Source organism: Artemia sp. Qi Xiang Cuo, chromosome 16 (assembly GCF_049724085.1).
Source record: "Artemia sp. Qi Xiang Cuo chromosome 16, ASM4972408v1, whole genome shotgun sequence".
In the NCBI taxonomy this organism is placed as follows: Eukaryota; Metazoa; Arthropoda; class Branchiopoda; order Anostraca; family Artemiidae; genus Artemia; species Artemia sp. Qi Xiang Cuo.
Genome location: NC_142809.1, coordinates 61,452,826 through 61,474,397, shown reverse-complemented (window position 1 = coordinate 61,474,397; position 21,572 = coordinate 61,452,826). Strand labels below are relative to the sequence as shown.

The following is a 21,572-nucleotide window of genomic DNA, read 5'->3' as shown; positions in this document are numbered from 1 at the left end:
CCCCTGCTTCATCAAATCTTCTGATAGACCGAGGATGGCAAAAATAGTCAGCTGCCATCCCTCTATGCAATATATTGTTTTCCCAACATCTTTCTCAACACTATTAACAAATTTTAAATTGCCTAAAAATGAACTGGCCGACTTCAAAAACTGGAATGATGCGCTTTCCCTACAAATTGGGCGTCTATACATTTTTTAAAAAATCCAAGAGAATTAACGCAGTCGAACAGCTTATCAAAGAAATTTACAACCTTTGCTGTTCCGGATGTAACAAACCTTTACTCACGTAAAAAATGATCCCAGCATACACTGAGTGGCTGAAAACATGAGTAGCGACTTTAACCCTCATTTTGTCGAGATTTGTTGGACATATATTACGCTTTTGAAGTTTCGGCGCTGTCCTAAATCGATGACGTTGATCCACCTTTAAACGTTTACTAATTAAATGTTGTTTATCCTTTGATTCACTACAAATTCACTACCTAAATGACAAATAAATAACTAAACAAAAATAAAATCCCTAAAATATTATTTATCTGAATTCATCTCACGGGCCGATTCGAAGTATTTAACACTGAATTGCAGTAAGAAAAATTATGAATTATTTTCTAGAATTTAGCCCATTCAAACTGATCTAAAATCAAAAGTAGCTAGTAATATTATAAATAAAGTAAAAACTAGTAGATATCTTGGATTTGTAGTTGATGAGAATCTTGCAGGGAAAGAACATGCATATGTAGTAGGCAATAAACATTCAAGGTCCCTTGGAGTCATCCACCGTCTTATTCAAATCATTCAAATCATGTTCAGGGTTTTGTTAGGGAAACGAAATTTAAGACGAAATTTTTCTTTCTTTCTTTTCTGTATTACTCCAGTAATTTTCCATTTTATGTGGGTTATAAATAAATCATCATATTCATAGTTTTTATGTATCATAGTTGTTTTTTTTAGAAGGGAAACGCACAATTTCGAAGATTGGATTGCGATTACATTTCTGGAGTCAAAGTCTAAAAATTGGGTAAGTTATTATTTATGATGAAAAAATTAAAATTACTTATGAAACAAAATTACATAATAATTAAAACTTAAATTCTAATAACATTCAAGATCACGCCAAAGAAAATGTATATGTATTAAAAAAACAATTTTTATGTTAAAATTTTTCATATTTAGTTTTGTTTAATAAAGTAATGTTTCCTAAAGTAATCTCCAACGCTAGAAATAGAAAGTGCTAAAAGTAAAATGTTTATTATTTTTCTTGTCTTAATTTTGTTTGAAAATTCTCAACTTTTGGACCCTACAATTCCCAACAGATACATTTTATCAGCTTATATACCAACTCTTTGGGAGAAAATCAAACGAACATTAGTGAAACATAATATTTCAACTTGTTTTAAATCTATCAGACCATTGAGTAACTTTCTAAATTCTGGAAGATATAACACGTAATATTTTGTCAAATGGAGTTTATATCATCCATTGCTCTTACGAGAAATTTTACATCGGTCGAACACACCAGCAATCTGCGGAACGATTTATTGAGCACCGGAATTCAATAGATAATGCTCTAAAATTTGCAAAAACTCCAGAAAATTTTACTTCAGCCTTAGCAGAACATATATTTTTTAATTCTGACAATTTTGTGCAGTTCGAGGAGGCAACGGCCATTTCCAATGATAAAGGTTTCATTCAATGGGCTCTTGAATCATTAGAAATAAAAAAAAACATTTTTTTGCAGGTTTATCAATTAATAGAGATACTGGGAATATAAATATTGATCCTATTTATGATACTGTTTAAAAAAAATGAACCCATATTTAAAAATAAAAATAAGGTATTGCAAAATGTCCCAGGGGTTAGTTCAAAATTATGCAAAGCTTTTGGTAGTAGCATCAAAAGTATTGCATAAAATTATATCGCAATAGCTTATTCCTTGTTCATTTGTTATTTTAAAATATTTAATCCAGTTACTTTTGTGAGGTGGTTTCACGAAAGTTGCTTCAAATTGCAAGTAATAAGTAATTGTATATTATATTTTTAGGTGGGTCTATTTTAGTTTTATGTACATTTTTTAGTTTTCATTTATTTGTTTCTCTACGCTGAAGACGCCTTGTTAAATACGGACGAAATATTCGTTTTTGTTTTTTGCTTTGTTTTCATTTACTGGCAATAGACGAATGAGCCTGTTTTGAAGTTTCTACGACAACACCTTCTATAAAAACCTTATATGCCCCCAGGGCATAACTTAAAACCCTTGTCCTGAGGGTTGTGGGGGAGTGTCCTCCTCAAAAATATATTTTCAATCTGGAAATCAACTACACTGAACTAAAACGGCTATCTCAAAATTTTGATTGGATGTGTTTGGAGGAACGGTGGGCGTAGGGGGGGGCTATGGGCCCTCCAATCAGTTTAGACTATTTAAAGGGGCAAATGTCCTTTGAAGTTTAAGTATAATGAATCTTTTTTAAAGTTTTTACGACCACGACATCTATAAGAACCTTTTATGCCCCTAGGTCAGAACTTAAAACCCTTGCCCTGGGGCTTGAGGGGGGTTGACCTCCTCAAAATAATGTTTTCTATCTGAAAATCAACTACGCTGAACAAAAGGGCTATCTCAAAATTGTTATTGGATGTGTTTGGGGAAATGATGGGCATGGGGGGGCTAGTTGCCCTCCAATCACTTTCGACTATTAAAAATGGCATTATTCATTTGAATTTCCAATCTAATGAGCCTTTTTTGAAGTGTCTACTACAGCGCCTTCTATAAAAACCTTATATGCCCCAGGGCATAACATAAACCCCATGCCCGGAGGGTTGTGGGGGAGTGGCCTCCTCAAAAATATATTTTCTATCTGGAAATCGACTATGCTGAACCAAATGGCTATCTGAAAATTTAAATTGGTTGTGTTTGGGGGAAATGATGGGGGTGGATGGGCGGCTAGTTACACTCCAATCACTTTCGACTATTAAAAAGGGCACTAGCTCTTTAATTTCCAATCGAATGAGCCTGTTTTGAAGTTTCTGGGACAACGCATTCTGTAAAAACCTTATATGCCCCCAGGGCATAACTTAAAACCCTTGACCTGAGGGTTGTGGGGGAGTGTCCTCTTCAAAAATATATTTTCTATCTGGAAATCAACTATGCTGAACAGAATGGCTATCTCTAAATTTTGATTGGATGTGTTTGGGGGAATGGTGAGCGTGGGGGGGGGCTAGTTGCCCATCCCCCCAAACACTTTTGACAATTACAAAGGGCATGAGCCCGTTGATTTCCAATTTAATGAGCGTGTTTTGAAGTTTCTACGACATCACATTCTATAAAGACTTTATATGCCCCCAGGGCATAACTTAAAACACTTAACCAGAGGGCTATCGGGGAGGGTCCTCCTCAAAAATGTTGTTTCTACCTGGAAATCAACTATGGTGAACAAAATGGCTATCTGAAAATTTTAATTGGATGTGTTTGGGGGAAATGATGGGTGTGGGGGGGGAGGCTAGTTACACTCCAATCACTTTCGACTATTAAAAAGGGCACTAGCTCTTTAATTTCCAATCGAATGAGGCTGTTTTAAAGTTTCTGGGACAACGCATTCTGTAAAAACCTTATAAGCCCCCAGGGCATAACTTAAAACCCTTGCCCTGAGGGTTGTGGGGGAGTGTCCTCTTCAAAAATATATTTTCTATCTGGAAATCAACTATGCTGAACAGAATGGCTATCTCTAAATTTTGATTGGATGTGTTTGGGGGAATGGTGAGCGTGGGGGGGGGGGGGCTAGTTGCCCTCCAATCATTTTCTACTATTAAAAAGGGCACTAGAAATCTCGATTTCCAATCGAATGATCCACCTTTGAAGTTTCTACGACAACACCTTCCATATGAAGTGCCTCTGGGGAAAAAAATCAAACAGTTCGTGGTAACGAACTGTAAGCAAGGAGCGACCCGGCTCAATGGTAACCGAAACTCTAGAAAACGGGTTTTTGATACCAATAGATATATCAAAAGAATCAGATTTCAATGCTGATTTCAAATATATAACTTTCGACGGCTTGTCGACGAGGCATCCGTACCTTCCGACGACCCATTCTTCAGTTGGTATATAACTTGCAGTAATTCGTCTGCTGAGACCGGCGTTAGGAAAAGAGAGCAATCCGATGGAGGCGGCATGTAAGCAGAATATGCTGAATCGGGTAAACTTCGAGTTGGTGCCTCAAGTGATGTTACGTGACCAATATTTGCGAAGTGCTCATTTAGGACACCAACAACATTTCGCTTTCCTTTAACAATTTTCTTGTCTTTTGGCGATAATATCTCTTCCGGAAGGTTTTTCATTTTCTTTTTCCCAAGGCATTCATTAATAATCAACCAAGTCTTTTTTGGGGACCCTTCAGCATTTTGAAATTCATGAAAGTAGTATGACTGCTTCGCTTGTCGCAGTAACTTTGTCAGACAATTTCTGTACTGCCAAAATTTGGCCTGATTTTCATGCGTAGGACCTGCCATGAATTTCCTGAAGAGGTTATTTTGGTATGGATAGAGGACAGAACACCAGCTGTAATCCATGGTTTCCTTGGTTTAATATAACGCCTAGCTTGCCTCCTTGATAAAGGACATGCCTTATTAAGTACTATTTCAAACTGGTTGATGAAGTATTCTGCAGCTTTGTCCACGTCGTCACATTCTAAGCAGAGAGACCGGTCGAATTGGGACAGTAAACTTTTCAGTTTATCAATCGAAGCAGCGTCCAGTCTTCTTGACCTCAATGAAGAGGGTTTAGGGGAGGGGCCCGTTTCAAGGTCGCACAGGATCGCAAAAGGGTCAGAAGTATCATCAACTATAACGTTACAGCCCAGTGTCTCTAAATTTGTGAAAATATTGTCAATTAACGACACTGACGACTCCGTGATTCTCGTCGGGATCCGGCATGTTGGAAGCAAACTCGCGGACATACGAATCGTTACAAAGTCAACGGCAACATTATTCGAAAGCAGTGAATTCACATCCCTACGTACATTACTAATATCAATATTAAAATCAGCCAACATCATTAACTTACACTTTCTTTGGGTCATCAGCGAGCTAAGTTCATCGAACTTTTCTACAAATTGTTTAGCAGCCGAACTCGGCGACCTATATAGGACGCAACATAATACTTTCGAAGGAATTAAATCTAGCTCAATAGCAAAAAATTCAAATGACATTTCTTCATAAAGGTAATCATAATCATTCACTTCTCTTACAGGTATACCATCATTTACAAAAAAGCCAACCCTCCTTTCTGTCTACCTATTCTATTTTTAAATAACGACTTATACACATTTATATGAGCTAGCTCAGAAGATTGCTCATTTAAAAATGTTTCACATGCACCAAAAATATCAATCTTATGGTCGGGAAGCAATAGTGAAATGTTTTCTAAACTACTCATAAGCCCAAAACAATTTAGAAATGCTGTTCTCAGACACTTCTTTGTTGGTTTACTCATAATCATTCCTAGAGAAAGGTATTTGCTCATGGGTAAATTATTAATAAAATAATCATAAACTCTCTATCAATGCATGAAAGAATCTGTGATAAATTCAAGGGTCTCTCCTCCAACTCACTCAACCTATTGCGAGTTCCACCACAGCCACCACTATTCAAATTAGAAGAAAAAATAACTCACCCGTATTCTCCACTTGGCGGTGGGCCGGGGCGACACAGTAGAAAAAAGTCAACAGCAGTACGTTCCTGTAGAATTTCTGCAACAAAAGATATACGGCAAGAAAACTGAACCAATTTTAATGGATTTAGGCCTAGGAGCTCAGAGATAGATGAGCAGGGATTTGGAAATAAGTGAAAAATACAGAAAAAAAGAAAGCACAGGAACGAAAAGAGCAAAAAGAAAGGAAGAAGAACATAGAGAACGAGCGAGTTTTCGACTTCCTAAATTTTGACTTCCTGTCGGGGCTGTTATAAACTAACTCATTAGAGTTGGCGTTAATAGGTCATGGCCTCAGAATGTTTTCATGGTCATTAAATCACGATCTTTTCATATATCCTCTCATGATACCTTTTCAGTAATTTAGGTCATCTAGAAGAATTTGTTGTTTTTAAAGTAAGTAAAGTTCGCTAAAATCATAATTGAGAAACATTGAAAACCTTGCGGTAAAGGGATCTACCGGGAATGGCGGGGGGTGGAAAAAACATGAAAACTAAATTTTTAAGTTTTTATTTTTTTAAGCTCCCTTGAATAGTCGTTATACTTAATCTACAAGGTTGTATTTTTTTTTAGTTAGGGTAATATATAATAGAAAATCATGGTAATTTACATTTATTTCTTTTTTGATTGCATATTACCTAAGGTATTTGTTTGATTGCGTATTACCTAAGGCATATTACCTAAGGTATATAGGTTGCACATCAAGTAATAATGCTTCAAGACAATCCAGAAATTTTAGAGAAATACTAATTTAAACTCATTTAGTAAAACTAACTTAGCTCCCTTGAATAGCCATCATACTTAATCTACAAGGTTGTAATTTTTTTTCGTTAGGTTAATATATAATAGCAAATCATGGTAATATACATTTATTTCTTGTTTGATTGCATATTACCTAAGGTATTTGTTTGATTGCGTATTACCTAAGGCATGTTACCTAAGGTATTTTTGAATTCTTTGAACGGAATAGAAAAAAACAGGTGGATTCTTGGAGCCTGAATTACAATCTTTTCCTGGCGACCACCCTGTTTTTTAATTTTTTAGTATATTTGGTGAGAAATACGCCATCATTATAAAAGATGCAAGTGTTTGTTTGCACTCACAAAATTAAAGTTTATGATTTTCTTCAGCTGTCCAAATATAGAGTAATTTTATCATCTTAAACAATTCTCAGAAGCAGCGTGGCCAAGGAGGCATTCTAAGAGATATATATTTTTGTTACAGCCTTTTTTGAACTTACAGTGACCAATAAATTCACTGCAGTGAGCCATAAATTCATTATTTGCTGTAACTAAAATTATGTTGACACTTCGGGAAAACTACATACTATTGTAAAAATTAGGGACATAAAGTTTAAATATATATAAACGTTACAATAAAATAATTTGTCTTCCTTTCCTGAATTTCGCAATTCAGTCGCATGTTCTTGGTGGTTGAGGTCTTAAAAGTGTCTTTCTTTTAATTTTTTAGGGACTTCCACCGAAAATAGCAATCCATGGACAATGAGGGCAACGAAATTATTGATTTCTTTTTGTGAAGAAAAAAAAGAATAAATGAAGATCGATTACCAAAAAATGTTTGGCAGTTGGCTGCTAAAGAACTGGAAAAAGCAGCAGTGAGAGTTTCACCTGAAAACTGCAAAACTAAAATGCAGAGCTTAAAATCTCAGTATAAGGTTCAGCGACTGAAAAATGAAAAAAGTGGAGCTGGAAAAATGAACTGGCCATACTTTGACGACATGGAGATATTCATGGGGAACAATCCCGAAGTTGCACCAGTTTTTTGGCCAGCAGTTGCCATACAATAAAGGCAGACCAGCCAAAAAAGGAAAAACCAGTTTATGGCAAATCCACCAAAAATATCAAAACAACCAAACAAGAATCAACCAAAAAAAGAACTTATGAAGAGATCGAAAAAAAATTAGAATTAAGAGAACGAGAGTTGCCCTTAAAAGAGGAGACTTTGGAAGTTAAAAAGGAAAGATTGAAGGTCCTTAAGGACATTTTAGAAACCCTTAAACAGCCAAAATGAGCCTTTTTATACCAAATTTGTAATTTTTTTATCTTTTAATATATTTATATGATATACTCTGTGTACCTGGAAATGATCAGAATTTTCTTCGTAGGAATTTTCACCTATTTTTATTGTTTATAGCAACAAGTTAAGGAAATTCAAAACGCTGCACAATCGGCAACACTTTAATTTTAAACATTACAATTAACAGACAATTAAAACTAGTCAACAAAAAGTCTCCTAACTTCAAAATATACAATAGTAAAATAAAAGGTTCCCACATATTTGTGAAAGACAAAAACTTGATGAGTATTAAGCAAGCAGCATAGTCTCTTCAAACAAATCAGGTTCCAGACGGAAATAGCTTTGGAATTTTTGCCGTAAAACTCTCCACACGAGATTGTGCTGTAGAGATGGTTTACAACACTTCTGTGAATGAATCAAATAATTATATGAGTGATATAATTATAATAAGCTTAAAATCAGTTTAGCTATTACTGAATTCCTTCTAAGGAAAAAGGGGGTACAGTAGGTCATAGTGTTTTAAACCCATACCCCACTAATGCCATATATTTGAATATTCCTAACAAATCGAAAATAATCACCAAAAATCCAATGTCATCTCAGCAGTCAACTAAATATTTCAACAACAGCATAGAAGCAAGCATTGAAAAAGTAGCTTCGTTTTAATAAACAATTTTGGACTTACAAGATATTATAAGAAAGCTTGCAATAAGTGACTCTCAGAAGAGGTAGCTATTTTAATAAAAAAAAATAAATGGCTTTTGACTTTGCTTATGTTGCAAGTTGGCCACACAATAAACGGGCTAGACCCCTCCCCCTGCCCCATTTTTTAATGCACGGATCCAATTGGGATCATAATAAACATGTCAATCTAAAATTTGTCATACCACAGTTTTGCCACAATGAAATGAGATCAAAGCTTTTGTTCTGTCCAAGTTTAGTCATTTTTTTGTTTCAGGTAGGGGCTTTCCAAGTATTAGAGAACCTTTAAGGTATTAACATGTATGCCAAAGGTAAATAAGTACATATTAATATTACAATTCAGTCAAACTATATGAAGTGGTAAGAATATTACTTAAATGATTTGTAGGGTAACATAATCAGAAAAAGTCATATAACTTACCTCAAAAACTTTCTGCAATTCTGTCTCTTTTTGAAACTCCTGCAGTCCTATTCAGATTAGCTTCTGAATTGAATGCATTAGCTCCTTGATTGTAGGCAGAAATATTCTCTGCAGTCTCTAAGAAGCTATCTGCATTTTCAATGCAAATGTTGTGCAGAACACAACAAGCTAAAAATGATTTTGCAATGAACTCCAAATCAGGTGATGGAAATTTTTGAAGTCGACGGAACCGGCCTTTAAGAAGACCAAAACATCTGTAAAATAAGGATGGCCTTGAACTACAATGTTTTTGGGAATTATTTTAAATACTGGAGAGTTATTAAGAGGTTTTGTAATGAATAAATATGACATATGATGACAATGATCTACAAACTTATGTTATTAGGTATTTAAATGTTAGTAGGTAGGCAATTAAATTATTTTATCTTGCATGTATTTCTTCTTATTTTTATATTTGTCTTAGACTAACCTAACCTTTGTGTTTGTTTGTGAGTCATTTTTAGAACATTGACAAGATAACCTGTATGTTCTACTAAAAATCTCCCTTGAATAGTCATTATACTTAATCTACAAGGTTGTATTTTTTTTCGTTCGGTTGATACATATCAGCAAATCATGGTAATTTACATTTATTTCTTGTTTGATTGCATATTACCTAAGGTATTTTCAAATTCTTTGAGCGGAATAGAAAAAAACAGGCGGATTCTTTGAGTCTGAATTACAATCTTTTACTGGCAACCACCCTGTTTTTTAATTTTTGAGTATATTTGATGAGAAATACGCCATCATTATAAAAGACCCAAGTGTTTGTTTGCACTAACAAAATTAAAGTTTATGATTTTCTTCAGCTGTCCAAATATAGAGTAATTTTATCATCTTAAACAATTCTCAGAAGCAGCGTGGCCAAGGAGGCATTCTAAGAGATATATATTTTTGTTACAGCCTTTTTTGAACTTACAGTGACCAATAAATTCACTGCAGTGAGCCATAAATTCATTATTTGATGTAACTAAAATTATGTTGAAACTTCGGGAAAACTTCATACTATTGTAAAAATTAGGGACATAATGTAGTAGTGTAAATATATATAAACGATACAATAAAATAATTTGTCTTCCTTTCCTGAATTTCGCAATTCAGTCGCATGTTCTTGGTGGTTGAGGTCTTAAAAGTGTCTTTCTTTTAATTTTTTAGGGACTTCCGCCGAAAATAGCAATCCATGGACAATGAGGGCAACGAAATTATTGATTTCTTTTTGTGAAGAAAAAAAAAGAATAAATGAAGATCGATTACCAAAAAATGTTTGGCAGTTGGCTGCTAAAGAAATGGAAAAAGCAGCAGTGAGAGTTTCACCTGAAAACTGCAAAACTAAAATGCAGAGCTTAAAATCTCAGTATAAGGTTCAGCGACTGAAAAATGAAAAAAGTGGAGCTGGAGAAATGAACTGGCCATACTTTGACGACATGGAGATATTCATGGGGAACAATCCCGAAGTTGCACCAGTTTTTTTGGCCAGCAGTTGCCATACAATAAAGGCAGACCAGCCAAAAAAGGAAAAACCAGTTTATGGCAAATCCACCGAAAATATCAAAACAACCAAACAAAAATCCACCAAAAAAAGAACTTATGAAGAGATCGAAAAAAAAATTAGAATTAAGAGAACGAGAGTTGCTCTTAAGAGGAGACTTTGGAAGTTAAAAAGGAAAGTTTGAAGGTCCTAAAGGACATTTTAGAAACCCTTAAACAGCCGAAATGAGCCTTTTTATATCAAATTTGTCATTTTTTTATCTTTTAATACATTTATATGATATACTCTGTGTACCTGGAAATGACCTTAATTTTCTTCGTAGGAATTTTCACCTATTTTTATTGTTTATAGCAACAAGTTAAGGAAATTGAAAACGCTGCACAATCAGCAACACTTTAATTTTAAATATTACAATTAACAGACAATTAAAACTAGTCAACAAAAAGTCTCCTAACTTCAAAATATACATTAGTAAAATAAAAGGTTCCCACATATTTGTGAAAGACAAAAACTTGATGAGTATTAAGCATGCAGCATAGTCTCTTCAAACAAATCAGGTTCCAGACGGAAATAGCTTTGGAATTTTTGCCGTAAAACTCTCCACACGAGATTGTGCTGTAGAGATGGTTTACAACACTTCTGTGAATGAATCAAATAATTATATGAGTGATATAATTATAATAAGCTTAAAATCAGTTTAGCTATTACTGAATTCCTTCTAAGGAAAAAGGGGGGTACAGTAGGTCATAGTGTTTTAAACCCATACCCCACTAATGCCATATATTTGAATATTCCTAACAAATCGAAAATACTCACCAAAAATCCAATGTCATCTCAGCAGTCAACTAAATATTTCAACAACAGCATAGAAGCAAGTATTGAAAAAGTAGCTTCGTTTTAATAAAAAATTTTGGACTTGCAAGATATTATAAGAAAGCTTGCAATAAGTGACTCTCAGAAGAGGTAGCTATTTAAAAAAAAAAAAAAATGGCTTCTGACTTTGCTTATGTTGCAAGTTGGCCACACAATCAACGGGCTAGACCCCTCCCCCTGCCCCATTTTTTAATGCACGGATCCAATTGGGATCATAATAAACATGTCAATCTAAAATTTGTTATATCACAGTTTTGCCACAATGAAATGAGATCAAAGCTTTTGTTCTGTCCAAGTTTAGTCATTTTTTTGTTTCAGGTAGGGGCTTTCCAAGTATTAGAGAACCTTTAGGGTTATTAACATGTATGCCAAAGGTAAATAAGTACATATTAATATTACAATTCAGTCAAACTATATGAAGTGGTAAGAATATTACTTAAATGATTTGTAGGGTAACATAATCAGAAAAAGTCATATAACTTAGATCAAAAACTTTCTGCAATTCTGTCTCTTTTTGAAACTCCTGCAGTCCTATTCAGATTAGCTTCTGAATTGAATGCATTAGCACCTTGATTGAAGGCAGAAATATTCTCTGCAGTCTCTAAGAAGTTATCTGCATTTTCAATGCACATGTTGTGCAGAACACAACAAGCTAAAACTGATTTTGCAATGAACTCCAAATCAGGTGATGGAAATTTTTGAAGTCGACGGAACCGGCCTTTAAGAAGACCAAAAAATCTGTAAAATAAGGATGGACTTGAACTACAATGTTTTTGGGAATTATTTTAAATACTGGAGAGTTATTAAGAGGTTTTGTAAAGAATAAATATGACATATGATGACAATGATCTACAAACTTATGTTATTAGGTATTTAAATGTTAGTAGGTAGGCTATTTAAATTATTTTATCTTGCATGTATTTCTTCTTATTTTTATATTTGTCTTAGACTAACCTAACCTATGTGTTTGTTTGTGAGTCATTTTTAGAACATTGACAAGATAACCTGTATGTTCTACTAAAAATCTCCCTTGAATAGTTATTATACTTAATCTACAAGGTTGTATTTTTTTTTTCGTTCGGTTGATATATAACAGCAAATCATGGTAATTTACATTTATTTCTTGTTTGATTGCATTTTACCTAAGGTATTTTCAAATTCTTTGAGCGGAATAGAAAAAAAAAAACAGGCGGATTCTTTGAGTCTGAGTTACAATCTTTTACTGGCAACCACCCTGTTTTTTAATTTTTGAGTATATTTGATGAGAAATACGCCATCATTATAAATACCCAAGTGTTTGTTTGCACTCACAAAATTAAAGTTTATGATTTTCTTCAGCTGTCCAAATATAGAGTAATTTTATCATCTTAAACAATTCTCAGAAGCAGCGTGGCCAAGGAGGCATTCTAAGAGATATATATTTTTGTTACAGCCTTTTTGAACTTACAGTGACCAATAAATTCACTGCAGTGAGCCATAAATTCATTATTTGCTGTAACTAAAATTATGTTGACACTAGTGTCAACATAATTTTAGTTACAGCAAATAATGAATTTATGGCTCACTGCAGTGAATTTATTGGTCACTGTAAGTTCAAAAAGGCTGTAACAAAAATATATATCTCTTAGAATGCCTCCTTGGCCACGCTGCTTCTGAGAATTGTTTAAGATGATAAAATTACTCTATATTTGGACAGCTGAAGAAAATCATAAACTTTAATTTTGTGAGTGCAAACAAACACTTGGGTATTTATAATGATGGCGTATTTCTCATCAAATATACTCAAAAATTAAAAAACAGGGTGGTTGCCAGTAAAAGATTGTAATTCAGACTCAAAGAATCTGCCTGTTTTTTTTCTATTCCGCTCAAAGAATTTGAAAATATCTTAGGTAATATGCAATCAAACAAGAAATAAATGTAAATTACCATGATTTGCTGTTATGTATCAACCGAACGAAAAAAAATACAACCTTGTAGATTAAGTATAATAACTATTCAAGGGAGATTTTTAGTAGAACATACAGGTTATCTTGTCAATGTTCTAAAAAAGACTCACAAACAAACACAAAGGTTAGGTTAGTCTAAGACAAATATAAAAATAAGAAGAAATACATGCAAGATAAAATAATTTAAATAGCCTACCAACTAACATTTAAATACCTAATAACATAAGTTTGTAGATCATTGTCATCATATGTCATATTTGTCCATTACAAATTCTCTTAATAACTCTCCAGTATTTAAAATAATTCCCAAAAACATTGTAGTTCAAGGCCATCCTTATTTTACAGATGTTTTGGTCTTCTTAAAGGCCGGTTCCGTCGACTTCAAAAATTTCCATCACCTGATTTGGAGTTCATTGCAAAATCAGTTTTAGCTTGTTGTGTTCTGCACAACATTTGCATTGAAAATGCAGATAGCTTCTTAGAGACTGCAGAGAATATTTCTGCCTTCAATCAAGGAGCTAATGCATTCAATTCAGAAGCTAATCTGAATAGGACTGCAGGAGCTTCAAAAAGAGACAGAATTGCAGAAAGTTTTTGATCTAAGTTATATGACTTTTTCTGATTATGTTACCCTACAAATCATTTAAGTAATATTCTTACCACTTCATATAGTTTGACTGAATTGTAATATTAATATGTACTTATTTACCTTTGGCATACATGTTAATAACCCTAAAGGTTCTCTAATACTTGGAAAGCCCCTACCTGAAACAAAAAAATGACTAAACTTGGACAGAACAAAAGCTTTGATCTCATTTCATTGTGGCAAAACTGTGGTATAACAAATTTTAGATTGACATGTTTATTATGATCCCAATTGTATCCGTGCATTAAAAAATGGGGCTGGGGGAGGGGTCTAGCCCATTGATTGTGTGGCCAACTTGCAACATAAGCAAAGTCAGAAGCCATTTTTTTTTTTTTTTAAATAGCTAGCTCTTCTGAGAGTCACTTATTGCAAGCTTTCTTATAATATCTTGTAAGTCCAAAATTGTTTATTAAAACGAAGCTACTTTTTCAATGCTTGCTTCTATGCTGTTGTTGAAATATTTAGTTGACTGCTGAGATGACATTGGATTTTTGGTGATTATTTTCGATTTGTTAGGAATATTCAAATATATGGCATTAGTGGGGTATGGGTTTAAAACACTATGACCTACTGTACCCCCTGTTTCCTTAGAAGGAATTCAGTAATAGCTAAACTGATTTTAAGCTTATTATAATTATATCACTCATATAATTATTTGATTCATTCACAGAAGTGTTTTAAACCATCTCTACAGCACAATCTCGTGTGGAGAGTTTTACGGCAAAGATTCCAAAGCTATTTCCGTCTGGAACCTGATTTGTTTGAAGAGACTATGCTGTTTGCTTAATACTCATCAAGTTTTTGTCTTTCACAAATATGTGGGAACCTTTTATTTTACTAATGTATATTTTGAAGTTAGGAGACTTTTTGTTGACTAGTTTTAATTGTCTGTTATTTATAATATTTAAAATTAAAGTGTTGCCGATTGTGCAGCGTTTTCAATTTCCTTAACTTGTTGCTATAAACAATAAAAATAGGTGAAAATTCCTACGAAGAAAATTCAGGTCATTTCCAGGTACACAGAGTATATCATATAAATATATTAAAAGATAAAAAAATGACAAATTTGGTATAAAAAGGCTCATTTTGGCTGTTTAAGGGTTTCTAAAATGTCCTTTAGGACCTTCAAACTTTCATTTTTAACTTCCAAAGTCTCCTCTTTTAAGAGCAACTCTCGTTCTCTTAATTCTAATTTTTTTTTCGATCTCTTCATAAGTTCTTTTTTTGGTGGATTTTTGTTTGGTTGTTTTGATATTTTCGGTGGATTTGCCATAAACTGGTTTTTCCTTTTTTGGCTGGTCTGCCTTTATTGTATGGCAACTGCTGGCCAAAAAAACTGGTGCAACTTCGGGATTGTTCCCCATGAAAATCTCCATGTCGTCAAAGTATGGCCAGTTCATTTTTCCAGCTCCACTTTTTTCATTTTTCAGTCGCTGAACCTTATACTGAGATTTTAAGTTCTGCATTTTAGTTTTGCAGTTTTCAGGTGAAACTCTCACTGCTGCTTTTTCCAGTTCTTTAGCAGCCAACTGCCAAACATTTTTTGGTAATCGATCTTCATTTATTCTTTTTTTTTCTTCACAAAAAGAAATCAATAATTTCGTTGCCCTCATTGTCCATGGATTGCTATTTTCGGTGGAAGTCCCTAAAAAATTAAAAGAAAGACTCTTTTAAGACCTCAACCACCAAGAACATGCGACTGAATTGCGAAATTCAGGAAAGGAAGACAAATTATTTTATTGTAACGTTTATATATATTTACACTACTACATTATGTCCCTAATTTTTACAATATGTAGTTTTCCCGAAGTGTCAACATAATTTTAGTTACAGCAAATAATGAATTTATGGCTCACTGCAGTGAATTTATTGGTCACTGTAAGTTCAAAAAAGGCTGTAAAAAAAATATATATCTCTTAGAATGCCTCCTTGGCCACGCTGCTTCTGAGAATTGTTTAAGATGATAAAATTACTCTATATTTGGACAGCTGAAGAAAATCATAAACTTTAATTTTGTTAGTGCAAACAAACACTTGGGTCTTTTATAATGATGGCGTATTTCTCATCAAATATACTCAAAAATTAAAAAACAGGGTGGTTGCCAGTAAAAGATTGTAATTCAGACTCAAAGAATCCGCCTGTTTTTTTTCTATTCCGCTCAAAGAATTTGAAAATACCTTAGGTAATATGCAATCAAACAAGAAATAAATGTAAATTACCATGATTTGCTGTTATGTATCAACCGAACGAAAAAAAATACAACCTTGTAGATTAATTAGAATAACTTTTCAAGGGAGATTTTTAGTAGAACATACAGGTTATCTTGTCAATGTTCTAAAAATGACTCACAAACAAACACAAAGGTTAGGTTAGTCTAAGACAAATATAAAAATAAGAAGAAATACATGCAAGATAAAATAATTTAATTGCCTACCTACTAACATTTAAATACCTAATAACATAAGTTTGTAGATCATTGTCATCATGTGTCATATTTGTCCATTACAAAACCTCTTAATAACTCTCCAGTATTTAAAATAATTCCCAAAAACATTGTAGTTCAAGGCCATCCTTATTTTACAGATGTTTTGGTCTTCTTAAAGGCCGGTTCCGTCGACTTCAAAAATTTCCATCACCTGATTTGGAGTTCATTGCAAAATCAGTTTTAGCTTGTTGTGTTCTGCACAACATGTGCATTGAAAATGCAGATAGCTTCTTAGAGACTGCAGAGAATATTTCTGCCTTCAATCAAGGAGCTAATGCATTCAATTCAGAAGCTAATCTGAATAGGACTGCAGGAGTTTCAAAAAGAGACAGAATTGCAGAAAGTTTTTGAGGTAAGTTATATGACTTTTTATGATTATGTTACCCTACAAATCATTTAAGTAATATTCTTACCACTTCATATAGTTTGACTGAATTGTAATATTAATATGTAATTATTTACCTTTGGCATACATGTTAATACCTTAAAGGTTCTCTAATACTTGGAAACCCCCTACCTGAAACAAAAAAATGACTAAACTTGGACAGAACAAAAGCTTTGATCTCATTTCATTGTGGCAAAACTGTGGTATGACAAATTTTAGATTGACATGTTTATTATGATCCCAATTGTATCCGTGCCTTAAAAAATGGGGCAGGGGGAGGGGTCTAGCCCGTTGATTGTGTGGCCAACTTGCAACATAAGCAAAGTCAGAAGCCATTTATTTTTTTTTATTAAAATAGCTACCTCTTCTGATAGTCACTTATTGCAAGCTTTCTTATAATATCTTGCAAGTCCAAAATTGTTTATTAAAACGAAGCTACTTTTTCAATACTTGCTTCTATGCTGTTGTTGAAATATTTAGTTGACTGCTGAGATGACATTGGATTTTTGGTGATTATTTTCGATTTGTTAGTAATATTCAAATATATGGCATTAGTGGGGTATGGGTTTAAAACACTATGACCTACTGTACCCCCCTTTATCCTTAGAAGGAATTCAGTAATAGCTAAACTGATTTTAAGCTTATTATAATTATATCACTCATATAATTATTTGATTCATTCACAGAAGTGTTGTAAACCATCTCTACAGCACAATCTCGTGTGGAGAGTTTTACGGCAAAGATTCCAAAGCTATTTCCGTCTGGAACCTGATTTGTTTGAAAAGACTATGCTGCTTGCTTAATACTCATCAAGTTTTTGTCTTTCACAAATATGTGGGAACCTTTTATTTTACTATTGTATATTTTGAAGTTAGGAGACTTTTTGTTGACTAGTTTTAATTGTCTGTTATTTATAATATTTAAAATTAAAGTGTTGCCGATTGTGCAGCGTTTTCAATTTCCTTAACTTGTTGCTATAAACAATAAAAATAGGTGAAAATTCCTACGAAGAAAATTCTGATCATTTCCAGGTACACAGAGTATATCATATAAATATATTAAAAGATAAAAAAATGACAAATTTGGTATAAAAAGGCTCATTTTGGCTGTTTAAGGGTTTCTAAAATGTCCTTTAGGACCTTCAAACTTTCCTTTTTAACTTCCAAAGTCTCCTCTTTTAAGAGCAACTCTCGTTCTCTTAATTCTAATTTTTTTTCGATCTCTTCATAAGTTCTTTTTTTGGTTGATTCTTGTTTGGTTGTTTTGATATTTTTGGTGGATTTGCCATAAACTGGTTTTTCCTTTTTTGGCTGGTCTGCCTTTATTGTATGGCAACTGCTGGTCAAAAAACTGGTGCAACTTCGGGATTGTTCCCCATGAAAATCTCCATGTCGTCAAAGTATGGCCAGTTCATTTTTCCAGCTCCACTTTTTTCATTTTTCAGTCGCTGAACCTTATACTGAGATTTTAAGTTCTGCATTTTAGTTTTGCAGTTTTCAGGTGAAACTCTCACTGCTGCTTTTTCCAGTTCTTTAGCAGCCAACTGCCAAACATTTTTTGGTAATCGATCTTCATTTATTCTTTTTTTTTCTTCACAAAAAGAAATCAATAATTTCGTTGCCCTCATTGTCCATGGATTGCTATTTTCGGTGGAAGTCCCTAAAAAATTAAAAGAAAGACTCTTTTAAGACCTCAACCACCAAGAACATGCGACTGAATTGCGAAATTCAGGAAAGGAAGACAAATTATTTTATTGTATCGTTTATATATATTTACACTACTACATTATGTCCCTAATTTTTACAATAGTATGTAGTTTTCCCGAAGTGTCAACATAATTTTAGTTACAGCAAATAATGAATTTATGGCTCACTGCAGTGAATTTATTGGTCACTGTAAGTTCAAAAAAGGCTGTAACAAAAATATATATCTCTTAGAATGCCTCCTTGGCCACGCTGCTTCTGAGAATTGTTTAAGATGATAAAATTACTCTATATTTGGACAGCTGAAGAAAATCATAAACTTTAATTTTGTGAGTGCAAACAAACACTTGCATCTTTTATAATGATGGCGTATTTCTCACCAAATATACTAAAAAATTAAAAAACAGGGTGGTCGCCAGGAAAAGATTGTAATTCAGGCTCAAAGAATCCACCTGTTTTTTTCTATTCCGTTCAAAGAATTCAAAAATACCTTAGGTAACATGCCTTAGGTAATACGCAATCAAACAAATACCTTAGGTAATATGCAATCAAACAAGAAATAAATGTATATTACCATGATTTGCTATTATATATTAACCTAACGAAAAAAAATTACAACCTTGTAGATTAAGTATGATGGCTATTCAAGGGAGCTAAGTTAGTTTTACTAAATGAGTTTAAATTAGTATTTCTCTAAAATTTCTGGATTGTCTTGAAGCATTATTACTTGATGTGCAACCTATATACCTTAGGTAATATGCCTTAGGTAATACGCAATCAAACAAATACCTTAGGTAATATGCAATCAAAAAAGAAATAAATGTAAATTACCATGATTTTCTATTATATATTAACCTAACGAAAAAAAAATACAACCTTGTAGATTAAGTATAACGACTATTCAAGGGAGCTTAAAAAAATAAAAACTTAAAAATTTAGTTTTCATGTTTTTTCCACCCCCCGCCATTCCCGGTAGATCCCTTTACCGCAAGGTTTTCAATGTTTCTCAATTATGATTTTAGCGAACTTTACTTACTTTAAAAACAACAAATTCTTCTAGATGACCTAAATTACTGAAAAGGTATCATGAGAGGATATATGAAAAGATCGTGATTTAATGACCATGAAAACATTCTGAGGCCATGACCTATTAACGCCAACTCTAATGAGTTAGTTTATAACAGCCCCGACAGGAAGTCAAAATTTAGGAAGTCGAAAACTCGCTCGTTCTCTATGTTCTTCTTCCTTTCTTTTTGCTCTTTTCGTTCCTGTGCTTTCTTTTTTTCCGTATTTTTCACTTATTTCCAAATCCCTGCTCATCTATCTCTGAGCTCCTAGGCCTAAATCCATTAAAATTGGTTCAGTTTTCTTGCCGTATATCTTTTGTTGCAAAAATTCTACAGGAACGTACTGCCGTTGACTTTTTTCTACTGTGTCGCCCCAGACCACCGCCATGTGGAGAATATGGGTGATTAATTTTTTCTTCTAATTTGAATAGTGGTGGCTGTGGTGGAACTCACAACAGGTTGAGTTAGTTGGTGGAGAGACACTTGAATTCATCACAGATTCTTTTATGCATTGATAGAGAGGTTATGATTATTTTATTAATAATTTACCCATGAACAAATACCTTTCTCTAGGAATGATTATGAGTAAACTAACAAAGAAGTGTCTGAGAACAGCATTTCTAAGTTGTTTTGGAATTATGAGTAGTTTAGAAAATATTTCACTATTGCTTCTCGACAATAAGATTGATGTTTTTGGTGCATGTGAAACATTTTTAAATGAACAATCTTCTGAGCTAGCTCATATAAATGGGTATAAGTCGTTGTTTAAACATAGAATAGGTAGACACCGAGGAGGGTTGGCTTTTTTTGTAAATGATAGTATACCTGTAAGAGAAGTGAATGATTATGATTACCTTTATGAAGAAATGGCATTTGAATTTTTTGCTATTGAGCTAGATTTAAGTCCTTCGAAAGTATTATGTTGCGTCCTATATAGGCCGCCGAGGTCGGCTGCTAAACAATTTGTAGAAAAGTTCGATGAACTTAGCTTGCCGATGACCCAAAGAAAGTGTAAGTTAATGATGTTGGGTGATTTTAATATTGATATTAGTAATGTACATAGGGATGTGAATTCAATGCTTTCGAATAATGTTGCCGTTGACTTTGTAACGATTTGTATGTCCGCGGGTTTGCTTCCAACATGCCGGATCCCGATGACAATCACGGAGTCGTCAGCGTCGTTAATTGACAATATTTTCACAAATTTAGAGACACTGGGCTGTAACGTTATAGTTGATGATACTTCTGACCATTTTGCGATCCTGTGCGACCTTGAAACGGGCCCCTCCCCTGAACCTTCTTCTTTGAGGTCAAGAAGACTGGACGGTGCTTCAATTGATAAACTAAAAAGTTTACTGTCCAAAGTCGACAGGTCTCTCTTCTTTGAATATGAAAACATGGGCAAATCTGCAGAATACTTCATCAATCAGTTTAAAATAGTGCTTAATTAAGGCATGTCCTTTATCAAGGCGGCAAGCTAGGCGTTATATTAAACCAAGGAAACCATGTATTACAGCTGGTGTTCTGTCCTCTATCCATACCAAAATAACCTCTTCAGGAAATTCATGGCAGGTCCTACGCATGAAAATCAGGCCAAATTTCGGCAGTACAGAAATTGTCTGACAAAGTTACTGCGACAAGTGAAGCAGTCATACTACTTTCATGAATTTCAAAATGCTGACGGGTCCCCAAAAAAGACTTGGTTGATTATTAATGAATACCTTGGGAAAAAGAAAATGAAAAACCTTCCGGAAGAGATATTATTACCAAAAGACAAGAAAATTGTTAAAGGAAAGCGAAATGTTGTTGGTGTCCTAAATGAGCACTTCGCAAATATTGGTCACGCAACATCACTTGAGGCACCAACTCGAAGTTTACCCGATTCAGCACATTCTGCTTACATGCCGCCTCCATCGGATTGCTCCCTTTTCCTAACGCCGGTCTCAGCAGACGAATTACTGCAAGTTATATACCAACTGAAGAATGGGTCGTCGGAAGGTACGGATGGCTCGTCGACAAGCCTATTAAAACGGATAATGCCTGATGTTACTTGAACTGTTACTTGATGTTACTTGATGTTA

General features: G+C 33.9%; 2 long non-coding RNA genes across 2 annotated transcripts in view; both read left to right on the top strand.

Annotated features, from left to right (window-relative positions):
• Window positions 1-7,607, top strand: part of LOC148943150 (uncharacterized) — a 28,100-nt gene extending 20,493 nt beyond the window's left edge. The window contains exons 2-3 of the long non-coding RNA XR_016143114.1: window positions 952-1,018; window positions 7,169-7,607. This is a non-coding gene — a long non-coding RNA (uncharacterized LOC148943150). The remainder of the gene's footprint in view (window positions 1-951; window positions 1,019-7,168) is intronic.
• The window catches only part of LOC148943149 (uncharacterized), a 389,369-nt gene that overhangs the window by 307,805 nt on the left and 59,992 nt on the right, over window positions 1-21,572 (top strand). The gene's annotated exons all lie outside the window — the stretch shown is intronic.